This window comes from Callospermophilus lateralis, chromosome 19, assembly GCF_048772815.1.
Source record: "Callospermophilus lateralis isolate mCalLat2 chromosome 19, mCalLat2.hap1, whole genome shotgun sequence".
In the NCBI taxonomy this organism is placed as follows: domain Eukaryota; kingdom Metazoa; phylum Chordata; class Mammalia; order Rodentia; family Sciuridae; genus Callospermophilus; species Callospermophilus lateralis.
In genome coordinates, this window is record NC_135323.1 from 14390675 (window position 1) to 14410412 (window position 19738).

Below are 19738 nucleotides of genomic sequence, written 5' to 3' on the forward strand. Positions count from 1 at the left end.
AGTTCTACTTCACAGAGCACAGAAAGGGAAAATCTAATACTCAGACTTTCTGATTCATGCTCCAGGACCAACTTGCTAGGCCACAATTTCACCCCAATATGTGAGAACCTTTAGCTGAACAACAGGACCAAAGATCCCTAGCTCACAAAAACTGTCAAATTCCACTACAACTCAAAGGATGCTAGTTAGAAGACTGTAGGACTAACAAGCCTGAAGAACCTTTCCAATTGCACATTTTCACAATCTTCGCCCTCTCGAAGTAGACATGCCCCAGAGTACTTACAGGTGTTTTGCTGTACTGTGGGCATATTTTCTGTCCTGCTCATCTTCCCTAGGTGAAGCTTCCTCCCAACATTCAAAGCTATAAAGTAAGAGCTTCTGGAAGTCTTTTCCCATGAAAAATAACAATCTTCCAGCTGAAATGGGTATTTGATCTAAACCACATTCTATGAAACAGAACTGACCGGAACTTGGCTACACTCTTGATTTCAATTACTATCACTGAAACAATCTCTTTTTGATTTTAAGTGCTGAGGAGCAAATTTAGAAAGTGTTCAAGTTTCTAAGACAGTGACAGGAAATGTTCATGTTTTGTGTCTTTATTGGAAATATATTCCCTGCAGGTTGAAACCTGAGGCTCAGCCTGTTTTTTTTTTTTTTTTTTGACAGTTACTTATTTTCACAAATGATTATATGGCATGAAGCCCCAGGATACATGTATAGAGATGAGCAGATAATTAAATCAAAATAGAACTCTACACCTTTTGCAAAGTAAGGCATCTGATGATCCCTACCAGTTCTTGCCCACTACCGACCACATGACCTGACAAAATTGCCACACCTCAGGGCCAATGAAGTGCTGTCTAATCCAACTCTATCCTCATAGCTAGTCCCTATTTTAAGAAAAGCCAGTATGAGAAAATTCTAAAACAAAGCAAAAGCAATAGAGCCAATAAGATCTTTTGATACATATGAAAACCTCAGGATAGCTATGGGTCCCAGAATAAACTGTAAGTGCGCGCGCGTGCGCACACACACACACACACACACACACAAATTTTGCATCCAAGAATGGGAGTCCACAGAATTACCAGCAATTCCCTGAACTGCCATCATTGTTTAGCATGTACTGCAACCACAATCAACCCCTTCACTCAAAATACTGCAGCTCCTTCAGCTGCTCTAGCACAGTCCTGTACCTTTTTGGAAGAACAAAAAGTGATTCAGCTGCAGAATGATGATGTCTGTATAATCTGACCCTCTTGGCTCTCCAGCACACACTTTAACCACCTTATACCTCAGTTTTCTCACCTGAAAACTAGGAAAAACAAAAGACCACTATGAAGAATAAACGGCTCCTTCCTATCTGAGGGGTCTCAGTTCAAATGCTGAGATGAATTTCCTGTCCGACCAATTTAAGTGTCATTTCACTCCACCCCAGGACAACACTGTTTTATCTCTTCACAAGACATGCCACTCTCTGAAATTCTTATTTGTTGACTTATTTATTGCCAGCTTCCACTACTCACAGGGATTTTTATCATGTGCACCTGAGTTATGTGGCACACAGCAAGTGTTTGCTAAGTATGTACTGAATGATGATCCCTGATACTTACTGAGAACTCCCTCTGTACAAGGCACCTGTCCATCACTTTAAGTGTATTAACTCATGATTGAATAAATGATCAACCTGACATGCTTGGCACTTTCCCTAGAACAGTTTCTCAACAAATGGTAGCTATTTATACCAATTCTAATTAAATGCTGATGTTAACAAATACTCAACAGTAAAGGGGCTGAGTTTTAAGGATCAGAACTTCTCAAGAGTTGGTTCTCAAGATCCAATTTCTCCTAGACCTCTGCACTCCCAGCACCCTGCTAGCTTCAGGAAAGAAGGTGAATAAATTGTCTCATTGCTCCAATTATTCCTTCCCTTATCAGTTTCTTAGATAATGTGATAAAACATGGCTTCTCAGTTTCTCAGTCAGCAATATAAGGCTCCATCTCTCCCTGACACTTTACAAGTTGATTTTCACCTCCCACACAGCAAATGTCAGAATTTGAAGCTGAAACAGGGAGATGTTTAACCTGTCTCTTTCTGACCTGCACCTCGGCCTCTTGGGAAAAATTCACATTAATAATGGAAATCTCTCCTGCCTCCTCTTTTACCAAGGACGTAAGTCAAAAGGTTTACTGAGGCTACTTCCATGCAGTACTCTAGAAAGCCCCAGTGAAAACCTTTCGGGTACTGGTGTGAACAGTCTTTCCCATTTCAATAAACGAAGGCATCCTATCAAAGAGGTCTGAGATGCAAGAATAAAAACCAGTACCGTCTCTGAACACTGCATACTACTTATTTTAAATAGGGATTCAACTGTTTAAAACAGAAGGGCTCACAGTTTTACATTTCTTAAAATGTTACACCACTGTGTTATTTACAAAAACTCATTCAATGGCAGAAGAGCTTTGGATTCAGACAACTGAAGCATGTACCTTGGCAAAGAGGGTAAGAGTGTGGGCAATAAAGGTCTTCCATCTCTTGTAGAATCACCAGAGACAATGGGCATAGGATGGCAAGAAAAGACCAAGATCTAAAGTCCTAAACAGGGCTTCCAAAGCCAGAGGCACTTGCCAAGAAAGCAAAGAGCAAATTCCACCCCCGCTGGCTGGCAGGCCCACACACTCTGCTTACCCTGTGAAACCGCCAGCTCGTGCTCTCCCCACCCCCAGGCCCAGCTATGATATTTGGGGTAGAGAGAGAATAGCAACACTGGTGACTTTTATAGGAGCCTGCTTTATAAAAATAGAGCCTCCAATTTTAGGACTAAAATCAAAAAGAAAAATAGCCAGAATTAGAAGTTTGTTTTAACACAATACATTGAAAATTACAAGTTTAAGTGCTGGTAGCTGGGGATGGGGATCACACCACCACATGACTTCTCAGTGAGTCATAAAAAATAGTACAGGCTTGTTAACAGTGGATGTCCACCAACGCCAGGCTTAAGGAGTCCACTGTGTCAGGTGATGGAAAACCAAACTGACACCCCTTCCGCATTAGTTTCAGCAGTGGCAGGACTGACACAAATGAACTGCAGCAACAACTACAACACAGAGCATTAATAGACCTTTCGGAGGCTGGTCAGAGGGAATGTTGATTATGCGACTCATTTTTTAGAAGTTAAATCAGTTAAAAGGAGAGAGAAAAACCTTCTAAACTATTAATAAATCACTAAAATATTTCTGAATTTCTAATGCTGATTCTTGATTAACACACCCTTGTGTCAAAGCAAAAGCCAAATGCAGGTATTTGGTGCTACCCCATTCTGGTGGAATTAGATGAGAACAACAAAATTCACCTTCAGGCCTAGATGGATACTGTCATGATAATAAAGACCTCCCGAAAGGGCTTGTGGGTACCAAATTACATAACAAATTCATTTGTGCCAGGCAACCAGGATTAACTCCTATTCACCCAGGTTTCAACTCAGTACTGCCAATGGGCTTATCAAAATGGAAGAGTCATTATCCACCACTGCTTAGCAAAAAGCACAGTCATCTTTCTCGCTACAAATTGGTTTGCTGACATTAACTGCTCACTGCAAGAAGTCAAACTTAAAACAATCTTAAAAAACTGACGCTGTTTTCTTCCAGGCCAAAAAAATGAACCAGAAAAGAAAATGCTTCATTACTTTCTCCCTCAGTAAGTTTTTCTGACTGAATTTTTAAGTGTGCAATGACATTTTTTTTAATAAAACACTTTATTCTATTATATATTTAAGGTTTAAATGAATGACAATAGTATTTATTCGTAAGGAACACAAACATTCATGAGTCACAAGTAAACAAATATAACAAGGGAATAAAAGAAACAGGACATTACTGCAGGCTCCAAGAAGGGAAGAAGAGTGTAAGGCAATATGAAGAAACACCTAAGAAACACTTTCTAAAGAATCAAATAAAAAATAACCACCTACCATGAACCTATTGCACTGCTCAAATCTTACATGCACATTATACATCCCTTTTTTTCCTATCACTGAGCTACAACCCAGCCCATGGTGTGTGTGTGTATATGTATGTGTATGTGTGTGTATGTGTGTGTGTGTGTGTATACATAGACACACATATGCTTTTGAGAGACACAGTCTCACTAGGTAGCTGAGGCTGAGGCTGGCCTTGAACTTGCAATTCTCCTGCCTCACACCCCCCCCCCCCAAGCTGCTGGGATTATAGGTGTGCACCACTACAACAGATTACTCATTACTTTTACATAATAATATCCACAAATACTTCCCTAAGGTTTATTATGTACCAAACTATATTTTAAAAGCATTTTTGCACATACTAACTAATCCACGCAAAGACCCCAGAGGGTAGATGTTATTTTCACCATTTTGTAGATGAGAAAATTGAGGCATTAAGTGCGAATAATTTGCCTAAGGCGACATTGCTAAAAAGTGGCAAAGCTAAAATCTAACCCCACGTTCTACTCTTTCTTTTAAGGAAAATGCTTTCAAAGACATTTTTTTAAAATGCAGGTTTTTAAACTGCCTCTTTCACAAAAAGCACACCACCGTAGGGTGGCATTCTGTATGTTTTGGTGCTCCATATCTTTCAGTTACTCAGAATGAGAGTTTGAACTAGCCCAGCAGCTTTCAAACTGCAGCTACAACCTTCAGTGAGAAATGCATTCTACATCCTGACCTAATACACCCATGTAAACACATGCATGACCTAATAAAGTTTCACACAATATTATTTACTCTCCTGTGATGCACTCTGATTTATCATATATCTTTTACATTTTATTTTTAAACTGGTTGGTATGACCCTCCAGTGACATACATGCATAGAATGAAAATCTCAAGACCAAATTTGAAGGTTTCCTCCAACCTCTTATGTGCCAGACACAATGCTGGACATTTTCCAGTCATGATAGCATTTAATCTCCACAGCTACCCTGGGAGGATGGTACTACTGTTATCTCTATTTTACAGACGAGGAAATGAGCTCGGAAATAAAGCAGCTTACACAAGTCCCTACTCTATGACAGAGTCAAGGGAGCTCAGCCAACACTCTATCAGCTACCCTGTTTCCAAGTGTCCTTTCATTTACATGGGGAAATGTGTCTATTTCTGGCCAATGGGCTGTAGGCAGAAATGACTCAGTGACTGCAGGCAGATGTGATATTATTTTGAGGCCCAGGCACAGATTAGTCACATGACATCTCACCCATCTTTCCCCCTTAGTGAGCCGAGCCAGTGACCCAAACTATACAAACGGTACAATATGAGATAGTGGAGCCTTCCTATGTCAGCCTGGGTTCCTGTGTGGTTGTATGGAGCAGAGCACTGCTCTGTCTACTGAGCCAAATGGAACAAATTAGTTTTTATCAGAATAAGCCAGGTTTTTAAGTTCTAACTCCTGAATATCTATCCTTCCCCATTCTACAGTGACTGACTTAGTTCAGGCCTCTGCTGTCTTTACTGTAATACCCTCACAAAAGGTTTAACTACTTCAAATCTCTCCACACAGCCACTGTAGTGTACACACACACACACACACACACACACACACACACACACAAAAATGTGGGCATGCCTTGTCCCTACTCAAAATAAATTCCCCTTCATCTACAGAACAAAATCCAAACTCAACAAGGCATACAAGGCTCCTCTGGATTTGTCCCCAACTGCTGTCATTATTCTTCCCCTTTCATCTCAGGTATCTCAGGCACATTGCAACATCTGCCATTCCCCAAGACGTCAGGGCCTCTCCTGTCACTATAGGGTTACGTGCACCATCAGTACTGTTGGGAATATCTCTTCATTCCCTGTTCTCTACTCTTGGTCCTTCGAGTCTAGCTCAGATTTTCTTCCTACAGGACTCCTTCCTGCTGACCAAGTGTCTCTATGCCTCTCAGCACCTTCTTTTATACAACTGATTTTTTTTTATAGTATTGATTTTACAACCTTAATTGTTCTTGCTTCTGATGTTCCTAAAATACTATAAGGTCCTGAAGAACTAGAGGCGCTCCAATTTGTTGGAATGAAGAGCTGGCAGCATATAAACACATTTCTTCTTTCGAAAACACTACATATTTAAATCCTGGGGTCACACTATGCACGCTTCTCTACGAAGATCCTATGTAATCCTGAGAGGATTACATTTTGGAGGCCGAAATTTTCTAGCTTATAAGACTGGTTTTGAGTTTCAGAAGTCCCCTATGAATGATTCACATTCCATCTAGGAAAGCCAGTCCCTCATTCATATACTTCTAACTGGAAAACCACAAAGTCTGGCTCTTTTTAAGGAGAAAATATCTTTTATCTGTTTAGAAATCTTGAGCAATGTTAAAAGTGTGTTTCTAAAAATTTCTGCTCTTTTAAGCTGTTATGGCAATCAAAGCTCTTTTGCTTAAGCAGGTTTTGTCAGAAGTATTAATGCTGGAAAGCTTTAGAATTTTGTATTGAGTGAATCAATTTCAGCACTGTATGCAAATAATAAATATGCAAATAAGAAAGGGGAGTGGCTTGGACCAAATTACTTACTGAGAACGAAAAAAATCATTTCTTCCAAACAGGGGGAAAGGCAACTGGAAAGATTTTAACCTGTTGCATAACTTTTTATTAGCTCTTTTGGCTGGGTCAAGCAATAGTTGAGAACTATATACTTAGAAAAGCAAATGCTCTGAGAGATTGAGCAATTTCAGTTCTTTGCCTAGGGAAGTTTTAAAGTTCGAATTAAAGATTAAATCTTCAGTTAAGTGTTTCTTTTTTTTTTTTTTAATTTGAATTTTCCAGGAAAGTTCAAGTTTCCAACATCCCCAAAACTCTTTATTTTAGAAGCAAAAAGATTCTAGATGAACTGAAAGTTTACTCTACCATAAGAAGATCATGATAAGTGGTCCTGGAAACAGCCTGGAAAGGTACTGAACTCTACCACCATGTTTGTACAACTTTCCTCTGAATTATGTATCATCTTTTTAACTGAGTGGTTTCATATGCTTATACTTTTATGGAGATTATACTACCATGGAGATAATTATTTGTATGACTGGGAAAGAATCATCTTCTTTCATGTGGCTCTCATCTCTAAAAACCCTACTGCTCAGCTGCCCACAAGAAAGCTTAACCAATACACATTGATCCAATAGCAATTTTCCAAGGAGAGAAGGAAATAAATAACCCCACTTTAAGGGCTTTACAAAACTTAGTCTGTGGAGCAAGGGCAAATGTCACAAACCATGCCCATTCCCTTTCAGAATTCATCCAGACTCATCAATTATTGTACTAAGGGAATGGACTATTTCAGAAACCTGATATATATCTGCCCTGAGTAAGGTGGTCTTTTGAGTTTTACATCCAAGGAGAGAGGTAAACTGGTTACAATTCAAATAAAATTGCTGCAGATGCATACCATGAAGTAGATCTTTCTGGGAATGAAGATTTTTAATCCGGCAAAACAGCCTTAAAACCTGAAGTGGTGTCCCACGCTGGTAATCCCGGAAGCTATTCCCGAGGCTGAGGGAAGAGGATGGCAAGTATGAGACCAGTCCCAACTTAGCAAGACCATTTAGAGAGACCCTATCTCAAAAAATTTTTTTTAAAAAAGGAACAGTCTGGGGTATAGCTCAGTGGTGCAGTTCTTACCAAGCATGCATAAGGCCCTGGTGTGTGTGTGTGCGTGTGTATGTACATGTGTGTGTGTGTGTGTGTGTGTGTATATACATATATGTGTGTATATATATATATATATATATATATATATATATATATATATATATATGTGTGTGTATATATATATGAACGTATATGACCTTAGGTAAAAGACTTCCCCAATGTACCAGTAACACAAGTCATAGCCGTTCTCAGAAGACAGTGAAAATGAAAAAAAATCAAAATTATATAAGGATTTGAAGCATGGAACACTAAATCCCACCTCAGCTGGGGAACATAAGAGGAGTTTCTCATTAGGAAATCATACAAAGGGCAGGGGGTGAAACTCAGTGGTAGAGCACCTTCCTAGCATGCTCAAGGCCCTGGGTTCCATCCCCAGCTCTGTCAAAAAAAAAAAAGAAAAAGAAAGAAAAAAGAAGAAATCTTATATATCTTATATTACACAAATGAAGTAGAAGATAAACTTTATGCTACATCATTATCACCATTTTCCTCAATATTAAACTAATCCTGTAACATTTGGCACAGAAAGGAAATAGACTTGAAAACATCTTTAAAGCAATTTTCAAAAATTATCATTTGAAACATTAAACAATTTATAACAGGGAGCAATAACAAATCCATGGTCCTTTATGCTGAGTAAATTTGGAATAAGATCACTTGAAAAACATATACCAACCACCAAATGTATGTAGATGATGAGAGATGACAGTGGTAAGATACACAGAAAATATACAGGAACGATAGATAAAAAAGGCTTAAAAAAGCAGAAAAATCAAGAAACACAGACTACATCTGGAAGCAGCTTTCCCAACCTCTATTGCTCAATAGAGATTTCAGTTTTATTCTGGGGTTTTACTGAAAAAAGCACCTCCCACAATAGATGGTATCATTTTCACCACTACTAGTCTGCCTTCAAGACCTCCTCACTGCGTTAAATCATGAGCAACAGGAAAGAAAGTGAAACGAGATTTTTAAAAACTGTCTGCCTCAGTGTTTAACTTCACTTTAGGGCACATGTCACACTGTCCTTCTAAAACAGTTACCAGCAGTAAGTAATGTACAGGTTGGCTCTTGAGATGAGGCAGAGCTTCCGGCTTTCAGAGCCTTGAATCCGTGCCCTGGCTTGTGTGCAAGGGAAGCAGTCAAGGGTTTTTCTTCTTCTTCCCCAACAGAGCAAGTCAGACCCTAACTTCTACCATAGGAGTCCCAACATCAAAGAGTGAATGGAACTAAAGATCAATCCAGGTAGCAGAGAAAATGCTAACAGTGAAGGATACAATATTATTCATTTTTTATTGTTTTTAAAAAAGGGGAGCACAGGCTGGGGATGTGAATCAGTGGTAGAGTTCTTGCTTAGCATACACAACGCCCAGTTTTGATGCCCAGTACTATAGAACAGAAAAAAAAGGCAGCGCTATTAATGTTTATGACATTTTAAATTCTATACAACCTATGAATATTTTTTCTATGAAAATAAAAATTGTTAATTTGCTTGAGTTAGAAAAGTCTATAAGCCCACTCAAATTTGGACCTGCTGGACTGTGGCCATCACCACAAAGATTTAACATTAAGATCTGGCACTGCACTAGAATTAATGAGTCTTTAAATTTACAAACTTCAGCCATTCCTTACCACCTTTATGATTTACATGTCCATTTTCCATCCCAACTACTGTTCATGAGATTTTTTTTTTTAAGCTTAAAAAAATTCTATCTACTTTAGCTTTATTCTAAGCCTAAATATCCAGGTGGACACATGTGTCATATTCTAGTTATGTTTTCAGTAATACATATTAAAAACTAGAATAAATTAAAAGTAATCATCACATACCACCAAAAATCATCTTGTATACTGTCAATGAGACAAAAATACACACCCTTGAGTGCTCATAAGAACAGCTCATATACTGTAAGTGTAACCAAAGCCACACTTCAAGAAATTTAGTCCTAAACCATTTGTCACAGTTAAAGGCTGGGTGCAATGGCACAAGCCTGTAATCCCAGAGGCTTGGGAGGCTGATGCAGGAGGATCACAAGTTCAAAGCCAGCCTCAGCAAAAAGCGAGGTACTAAGCAACTCAGTGAGACCCTGTCTCTAAATAAAATACAAAATAGGGCTGGGGACGTGGCTCAGTGGTCGAGTGCCCCTGACTTCAATCCCTGGTACCCTTCCCCCCAAAAAAAATCAGTTAATGAAACAAATTCAAAGAGGGGATATGACCTGCCCAAAGTCACACAGCAAATAATGGCAGAGTCCAGGCTAGACTCAAGGACTGCCCAGTGGTGGTTCTACTTAAGTACTCTCCAGAGTACTTAACTGAGCTAACCAAGTTAGAGACCAGGCCTCGGTAGAATTCACCAACAAGTGAGACTAGTCAGTGAGCCCTCTGCGTGTGGATGTGGGCTTTTCACTTCTCCCAAGAAGCAAATTCATAACATGGCACTTACCAGCTGACTCTCTTGTCAAAGATTATCTGGACCTGCTAAAAGAAAACCTTGTTTCCTTCCAAAGTCTCATGTGGTTTTGCCCAACTCACTGAACTTTAAGGCATATGGCCAAAGATTAAAATGTCTCCTGGATCAGTTTCCCAATTTTTGATCCAACAGTATCCTGACCCCTTGTCCCATTGTTAGACTCATGCAGGCTCTATAGGGTTTCAAGAGGAAGATTTTCCATCTCTGGGTTTTAGGCCAGCTTTGGAAACAGGCTGGAAGTTTCCATTACAGAATCACTCATGTGTTTCCCAGATACCCAAAGGGCAGGTTTTATTTTCAAGCAGTAGATAACTTGTATCTACTGTGTGCCTAGCAATGTTTTATACACTGCCCCATACTTTGACTATAGGAAGAGGTAAAATGACATAGTTCCTAGCCTCTTGAAAGCTGCCAATCCAGGTAAGCTTAGCTATGTATGCCATGTAGCTAACAATAACTAATATTATTAAATGTTTATCTATATGCAAAGGTCCTATGCCATGTCCTTCAAATGCATTATCTTATTGAATCTTCACACTTATTTCCAGAGATTACTGTCAATGTACACATAATAGAACTGATACGTGGCTCATTCAAGTTCAAATTGCAAGTAGGTGCTGAAGTTCAGACTCAAACCCGGATTGACTCTATACCTAATCTCTTCACCAATGCACTATATATATCTACTGTTTTAAAATCATATTAAAAGGTAATGTGATATCTGTATATCTAATTTCTCATTATCTTTTTTCTTCTATTAGGGAGGTCTAGAATTAGTGCACCAGCGTACTGTGAAGTTTTAAGAATATAGCACATTCTGGGAATGCGACCACCCCAAAATCCTCTAAACCAGTGCTGGGGATGGAACCCAGGCATATGCTAGGAAAGTACTCTGCCACTGAGGTACATCTCCAGTCCTAGGAATGCCATTTATATTGAGGGAAGTTCACTTCCTGTAACCTGAGTTATTCAACTGTTTGCAGCACCCTGGATATCAAAAAATACCATCAAATAATAATGCACATTGCTAAGTGTCATCTAAATTAACTGTAGGTAGCCTTATTCCATTACAAAACTGGAGGAAAATGTGGTATAATAAAAAATATGTTCTGTCTTTGTCCCTCATTCCTGGCTCCTGCCAACTCCTATAAAACTCTTGGAATTTCCTGACTGATGTGTCTTTTATTATTTAAGAAACACATTTTGGACACACCACAGAAAAACAGATCCACATTAAAGCCAACTTCACTGATGCTTAGAAGCCACTTCCCAGGCTTGATCTAATCATGAAATCTTCACCTGTCACCAATTCAGAGCACTGCTGAATTTGCACTAGTAAGAAATCACACTCTTTTGGCAGATTCACATGCACCTCAGTAGAACACAACATGGCACCAGGCATGGTTTTGCATGACTGTGAAAGTACCTACTCGGGAGGGTGAGGAAAGGGATCATAAGTTCAAAGTCAGCAGTGTGGACAACAGTGAGACCCTGTCTCAAAATAAAATAATAATAATAATAGGGCTGGAGGAAAAAAGTGGTGGGAGGCCCCTCTGGGGATGCAGCTTAGTGACAGAGCCAATCCCCAGTACCACCAAAATTTAAAAAAAAAAAATTTAAATTAAATTTTTAAAAATGCAGACATGGTATTTTTTAAAAATTTTAAATTTAAAAATTTTAAATTTTAAAAATGCAGACAAGTTTTAAAGTGATTTATTGCATATTTACTCTAGTTTCAGGAGAGAGTAATCATGTGTTACCTCAAGAGCTTACCTGTTCACACTGAACTGCAGACATTGTTATGTGACAACAGCCACTATCTATTGTTCTCTTCCTTACACACACACTCTTAACCCAAACCTTAACAGATCATTATATTTCCCATCTTACTTACCAACTTCTGATTTGTGAATATAAAGTCCTAAGTGACATAAATCTAAAAGAGAAAGCCAGCACTCCATAAGCAGACCATCACAAATAACCAGGGAGTCTTGAAGACCAAGCTAGTCAAACCAACCACTACATCCCTACACTCCTCTCTCTCTGCAGCAGAAATATACCTTCCAGTTGGGGGACAGAGGACTTGTGGTCAGGGCCCTGATTGGGGCCAGTATATTGCATAACTCCACAGGTCCCTGTCCCCCTCCTAGTAAATGGTATTCCCTGAGTTGGGCAATCATGTGGGACTGTATCTTTCCTACCCACTGTCCCCTCAGTAAGTGCCATTTAGTACTTTTTAGCCCTTCCCAGCTGGACCACTGAAAACAGGTCTCTTCCCCACTATCCCCTGGCCACAATACCCTCCTCTACTACTCTGTTCCTATAAAGGTCTGCTCCCCTAACTCTAATTCTGCCCCCCCCAACAGAATCACCTAAATGGCTCCTGAAAAGCCTTTAGATTCTTCTCTTTCATAAAGATTTGGAAACCCCAAGCAGAAATGTCCAGCTCATGGCCATAACTTATAACCAACTGTTCTGAATAAATGATTGGACAAGTGACAAGTTAGGTCTAAGAAAAATTTATTTGCTAAGGCAAGAGTGCCATGAAAACTTTTTTTTTTGGGGGGGGGGGGCGGTGAGTACCAGGGATTGAACTCAGGGACACTCAAACACTGAGCCAAATGCCCAGTCCTACTTAGCACCTCGCCATTGCTAAGGCTGAACTCGTGATCCTCCCGTCTCAGCCTCCTGAGCTGCTGGGATTACAAGTATGCGCCACCACGCCCAGCACCATGGAAACACTCTTAAAGATGGACACAGCATTCGTTAAATCACTTTTTAACTCCTCAATTCCACTTCCAAAAAAGAAAGATAATACTACCACAAGTGAGAACCTCCCCCCCACTCCAATCCACCCTTATAGGGCCTGAAACTTCTAGCATGACCCTTGATCCTGCCACTCAGGACTCACTCATGCTTTTAGAGGGCTAGCACGCTCCCCAAAGATGTATCCAAAACCTCTCTTCCTTGTTTAATGAGCAAGGTAACCAGTGGATAGAAAGCAAGCATGTAAATGAAAGTAAATTTGCTTTACAAATATTTTTTAAAAACCAGTGTATACTCATTGTGGTTATTTCCACAGAGCTATTCTGTCAGTGGGTATACCTTCATTTTCCTGTTCAGATTCCAGGGCAGATCACTGGGTAAAGGAAATACTGTACATGGGTCAATATTTTACACAGGTCTTCTCTAAAGCATGTGCAATTAGCTTAAGATTTAAGTGAGAAAAAAAAAAAGCCTCAACTCCTATTTGAATGTAGTGTGACAACTTTCAGAAATATTTTGAGGGGGAAAAGCCTGCTCTCCAAGTTAGTATCCACAACCTCTCTAAACTGGGGAACTCTCATCCTATTAGTCATTAATAAAATTGCTTCACACATGCCATGCTATATATAGAAAGAGTCCTATTTAGAAGATTAATAGTTTGTGATAAAATGTTTAGGTAAAGAAACCAGGAATATAGAAAACCAATACCAGGATTTACTTAGACTCTACTGAATGTCTACACAGACTAAAAGAGGCTGTGTAATGGAGAGGATAAGAATTAGTGCTGAGAAGGCTCTGTAACTTTCTTGATTTGTTTTCCCACTAAAATCACTGCCATTCAATCTGTTTTCATCTTCAGAACATTTTGTTCAACTGAAATTTTATGGGAAAGCCCACTGTACAAGAATATTATAAGAATAAGAACTTTTTTCAGAATCAAGCAGTGGGGCAAAATGGAAGGAAGAAAGCAAAATCCCCTCATCCCTGCCACAAGCATATTCCAGTAATGGTCACCAAGAGAGCATCTTAAAGCTCAACTTGTTAAAAAAAAAAAAAAAAAAGTCACAATAAATATTCTAAGGTTCTGCAAGGATCTGACTTTTTTCCTGATTCTTCCTAAACTCAAGGAAGTGGAATTAACTGTATTCAAAAAAGTAAATGCTACCACCTGAGTCTTGCTTAGAACCAAAATTAGAAGTCACACTCCAGTCCAGTTCAGGTCAACACTGAAGAGTCCAAATCCTTCAAGAACAAAATAGAATTAAAAGCTGTAGTCAAATTCTGCTGATTAGTAGTGTGGGAGCAATCTATTACTAAAACAAGGAGCCAGGTCCTTCCAACACTGTCTCCTAGACTAACAGGCAGAGAGTAAGGCAATGGCAAAAGAAGGTAAACTCTCTTCCAAAATGAAAAGTCCTATACTATGCAGGGGTGTTATCCAAGATCCTCAGTCAATCATCTTTATAGGTCTCATCACAGAATTATTTCCATTTGCCAGGTTTAGTCCTCCAGCAAGACAGAGCACAACTGGAACATGGATGATGCTTCCCAAAGCTATGTAATCTAGGCTCCCATGATGCAATTCAGCTCAAAAGCCAACAGTGCAGCTCAGCCCAAAGGACACACCTGAGCAAGACCAAGCCCTCAGGATGACACAGATATCTACCTATCTATGTAATCAGGTTGGTAACCAGATGCTGGGGAAGTGACTTATTCTGTCACAACAAGGACTAGTCACCAATTTACTGAGTTTCCCTATTCTGATTTATGGTATTAAAATGAGGGTCTCATTTGCACACATCCTAAAAAAGATGACTGGGCATTTCCCCACTGCTGTTTTCTCTTTTCAGCATACCGCAATTTCAGAGACCTGGAGATTGAGCCACTTCCTACCTTTTATCTATTATTCCCCCCAATCTCCCTTTTTGGCTCCCCCCTCCAAATAAGACCCTCTATCACCTACAAAAACAGAACTAGCGAAATCAGATTTGAACTAAAGGACACTGACTCAACTGACCCTGATGTGCAAAGGGCTCCAGCCACTGTCCCAACATTAGGAAGAACCGATCCAGGTTCAATGATATCAACATCTGTAAACAGACACAAAGAGGTAATTGTAAGTTATCAAGAGCTGGGGAAACAGAAGTTACCACATAATTACCATTGTTTCAATCTGAATTACCACTTCTTCACCTCAAAACAACTGGCAGCCAGTGTACAATTAACTCTCCTTACTGCAGAACATATATCAAACAGTAACAAAATCAGATCAACTTTAAGTCATCTAATGCGATGCAAAACCACTTACCCACAACTCCAATAGCAAGTGGTGTCAGCTGACTTTTTAGGTGTACACCTTTCAGAAGAGTTTGCCCAAAGCTTCCATCTAATTAAGAAACAAATTCACTGGTACCCTACATTAAAAGGCCAACCTAGCTCCAAGGCTCCAAATGTACTTGGATTTGCAGATTCTTTCTCCAAACACAATTAGTGGCCAATGTAGGAGTCAATGGCCTCTCCATGTGTTCAAGTCCCCTCCTACCCATCCACCCCCTTTCAAAAATTAGAAAAGAGCCACCAGTCTTCAAACTGGCTGATGAAATTTCAGCCTACAGGATATTTTCATACTTGAGTTATAATAAACAATTGAAATGAAGATAAATAGTGAACAGCTTAATAACCCACTGGATAGAGCATTTTATGCCTAGCATGAACATACAAAATTAAGTTCAAAATCTTTAACCTGGGCCAAACCAAATGTGTGGCTAATATGTGTAAGTATGTGCATGTGTGTACATCCATAAACACAGGTGTGTATCTATATGTATATATGTGTACCTGTATACACCTACATACATGTATGCATATATACACATATGTACATTTGTATGTGTGCTTATATTACTACCAATTGTCCATTTCTTAGTTCTACTCAAAGTATGAAGGGTGGAGTCTATTGTTTGCCTCGCCCTAAGCTGTTCACTTTAGTCATTTGCTTGGAAAGGTTTTGATTGTATTCACATCAGAATTCGGTACCAGGCTCTGCTGCATCCCTTCATTGCCCAGAACTAACCCAGAAAGCTCCATTCAAGTTCATTCTGATAACCATCTATAGGTGCTATCACAATACCAGAACCTACAACAGGTGACAAATTCTCAATTTTTTATTAATCTTTCCCAAACACTAAGAGGTTTTATTAAACATTTCTAATACTGAGTTTACTTCAAATAGCCCAAGCAACATTTAAGTCTTTTAACTGTCTGGCTAAAAAGGCTGATTCACTCAAAGAACACACTAGTTACTGTTGTAAAGTTCAAAAGAAAAAAGAAGCATATTCTTTCTGTTTCAGACCACTGTGATATGGCTGAAAAGGGCCAAATCAAGGAAAAGTCTTTATTAGACCTCTCAAGTAGACAATCTGGTCAAGGTGAGGCTCCAAAGCAGTACACTGTACCTCCAATAAAAGGCCTTGGTTATGTGCCAATCCAAAGATGCCAACATAGTGGAAATGAGCCCTACAGTGGTCATTATCTAATGTAATCCATTGAGTGAACTTTTAGTACCAACCTACATATCATCTGGGTGTTATTAGCCATCAGGAGGACCAGACAAGAGTGGACTATTGCAACATAAAGTCTTCCTCCCCACAAAAAAACAGCTTTAAAGTTGGATCTTCATGGTCATCTCTGTAGATCAACAGGGCATGTATTAACACATGCCTGATCCTTCAACCTTAAATTCACAGAGATGAAAGATTCACATACTAGCATGCATTGAAGTATGCCCTCAACTGAACATCCCAAGTGCCTCCTCCTTTCCCACTCTCAGCTGGGTGACTTTTTGTTACGATAGTCCAACAGTACCTGCAAAAACAGTGATAAGACCCTTAGAAATGTAACAGATTTAATCAAAAAGGAGCTTCATTACCTATTTCCTCATCCTTTTAGCCTTTATTTTTCTACCTATTCTGAGCCCTACCTCCACCTCTCTGACCCTCTCTTTTTCCTCAACATTTTGCTCCCTATTCTGGCTATTACTGCCCTCTTCCCCTTCCTTCCACCAATTTCTTCCCAGTCTCTGGAACTTGCCAAGTTCATTCCAGCTAGTTTCTGCACTAACCATTTGCTGAACCTGGAAGGCTCCTCCCCTTATCTTTCATGGCTGGCTATTTATTTAAAGCTCAGCTTAAGTATCACCTCAGAAAAATCTTTCTTGAAGCCAGATGTGGTGGCACACACCTGCAATCCCAGCAACTAAGGTGGCTGATGTAGGAGGATCAGGAGTTCAAGGCTAGCCTCAGCAACTCAGCAAGGCCCTACCTGAAGAACTTAGTGAGCCCCTGTCTCAAATTAAAAAATAAAGGGATGCGGATGCAGCTTAGTGATAAAGTGCCCCTGGGTTCAGAACCAAAAAAAAAAAAAAAAAAAGAGAAAGATGATTCTTGATTTGTATTACAAACATTTTCTATCACAACCTAGCACTTAATCAAAATTAGATTTCTTTATGTACTATCTCAATGTCCCCACCCCCACTTCAATTAAGCTCCAATACAGAGTAGACTTTTGCTTGTGTTCACCTTTGTACACTGGTTAGCACTTAGTAGCCAGTCAATAAATGTTTGTTGAATGAATGAATTTTGGACTTTTCATTCAATGGCAAACAAGGCTCCAAATTTATTAAGGTAAGAACAGTAGTCATTCTTTTGTTATTGTTTCATGAAACATCTAAGCACACTGTTAGTTGTACAATCAAGGCATTAAGCATTCTGTTTTATCAGGCCTGAAAGACCTGATAAATGGAATAGGAATGTCTTTCCAGCATCAGAACATCTGTTACGATAATTCTTCTAGCAAAACGCATATCAAGCTCAGTTACAGAGGGACAGGATTTATACACACTTTCTAATCAAAGAACACCTAAAATTCAGGCACTATCAAAGTTCTTAAGAAGACAGTTTCAGATTCAACAGAGAATTTCTTAAAAAAAAAAAAAAAAAAAAAAGACAGACACCAACACAAGAATCATTATACTTCACTCTGAAATCCACATGACAGGCTAGAGGAGTGCTACTTGATGATTTTTTTTTTTAAACAACAGAATATCAAAGACATCTTTCCAGTTATTCTTTGCTTTCTTTGAACATTTTTTTCACATCCATTACTGGTTTATATTCTTCTTTACAACAAAACTGAACAGATCGCAATGTCTCATTTAAGACCACCTATACACAAAGAATCAGCTAAATAAATAAGATGAAAATCAGCACAAGTCGATTGTGTCACTGAAGATGTGTGTGCCAGACACAAATGGAGAAAAAGATAAAAGAGCCATTGTCCAATTGTAGAAACAAAAAAGTAATATGGGGTTTTCTGTTCTCTGAAGTGCATCATGAAGTGTGGGTGGAGAGAAACAGAGAAATCCAGAATTAGCCCAACATCAAATCATTCTGGAAAGAGTTGACAACATGTAAATTCCTCACACAAAAAGTATTTAGAGCAAGAGACCTTGATTCCTGGACTATGATGCCATTTAGGATTCCTTGCAAAGGCTTTAGAATTCCACTATTCATAAAAGAAACTGCTCCTCCTTATAATAGGAAGCTACAAGGCGCTGAGAAGTACTCCCAATGCACAGCCTGTGACTGAAGTATTACAAAGCTTGCAGTTAAGATCTGGGATAGAAGCTGAACACCTAATTCAAAAGAGGTAACCAAGATACTAAGTGCCATAAAGGCGGGGGAGGGGGGGACCACAGCTGACACTCAGCCACAGAGAATTAAAGTGGAAACGAGGGGTGTGTATGGGGGTAAGGGGAGGGGGTTGGAAAAAACAATATATTTGTCACCCCATCCCACTTCCTATACAGGATACAGGCAAAGCCTCCAGCCCCATTACCTCAGGCACAGATGGTTATCGTTCATAGCAAAGGTGCATAGAAAGGCCTTCAGGTCGGAGCCCCTTAATTCCGGGGCTGTTAACGATTAAAGAGAAGGATGGGGGTGGGGAGGGAAATGAGGGCGGAGGGAGCTGGAGATTCGCTCACCGTCTCCCCCTCGGGCTCCTACCTCTCAGCGCTCACCCGGGACTTAGGACCAGAGTCTGCACCTCCTCCAGGGCAGTTCCGGCCCCAGACCCCCAGGCCCTGGGTTGAGGGGTGCTGGCCGTGGGAGGCAGGGACAGTAGGCAAGTTTTCTGAGCCCTGCGGCTGACACGCCACAGGCTCCCCTCACAGCCTCTTCTTCCTGGGGGACCAGTCCAGACAAGGCGCTGATTTCCACTCCTCCCCTTCCACCCCGCTTTTCTCGAAGGAACCCAACCCCCGCCCCTGCATCTCTCAATGCTCCCCCCTTTTCCTCAACTCCCCCCTCCCCAAACTCACAGCTGCTCCAGAGGTTCCTCCAGTCAAACCCTTTCTGGAAACGACGGCGGCTCGGCGGGTCCAAACCACCTACCATCCCCGTTCGCGTTTCCAGGTTCCCTACCCCCGCCGCCGCCGCCCCTTCTTCCACCGCTGCCGCCGCCTCCTCTTCATCTGCGGCCCACCGGCGGCGGCCGCCCCGAAGCCCCGCCCCCTCCATCGCCTCCTGCATCATCACTTCCGGTAACCCCGCCGGCCGCCAGCTCCAGGAGGGAGAATGGGAGAGGGGCGGGGAGGGAACGGGTGGAAGATTACGCCACGGCGTACGCAAAGACGTACGAAGCCATAGCCAAGTAAGGGCAAAGACGTACCACCAGGAGGGAGGGCTACAAGGAGCTGGGCTGGACCATTTTTTGACTGGAATGGGGGAGCAGGATAGCGAAAGGGATGAAGGGTCAA

The 19738-nt window shown here is 40.4% G+C and overlaps 1 protein-coding gene across 2 annotated transcripts in view; it reads right to left on the reverse strand.

Annotated features, from left to right (window-relative positions):
- The window catches only part of Dcun1d3 (defective in cullin neddylation 1 domain containing 3), a 33350-nt gene extending 13876 nt beyond the window's left edge, over positions 1–19474 (reverse strand). The window contains exons 1-2 of one of the 2 annotated variants that reach the window (XM_076840314.1): positions 19301–19474; positions 7420–7523 (exon numbers count right to left, since the gene is read on the reverse strand). The gene's annotated coding sequence lies outside the window, so the exon portion shown is untranslated. The remainder of the gene's footprint in view (positions 1–7419; positions 7524–19300) is intronic. The other variant, XM_076840313.1, reaches the window with a different exon arrangement.
- Between the last annotated feature and the right edge of the window lie 264 nt (positions 19475–19738).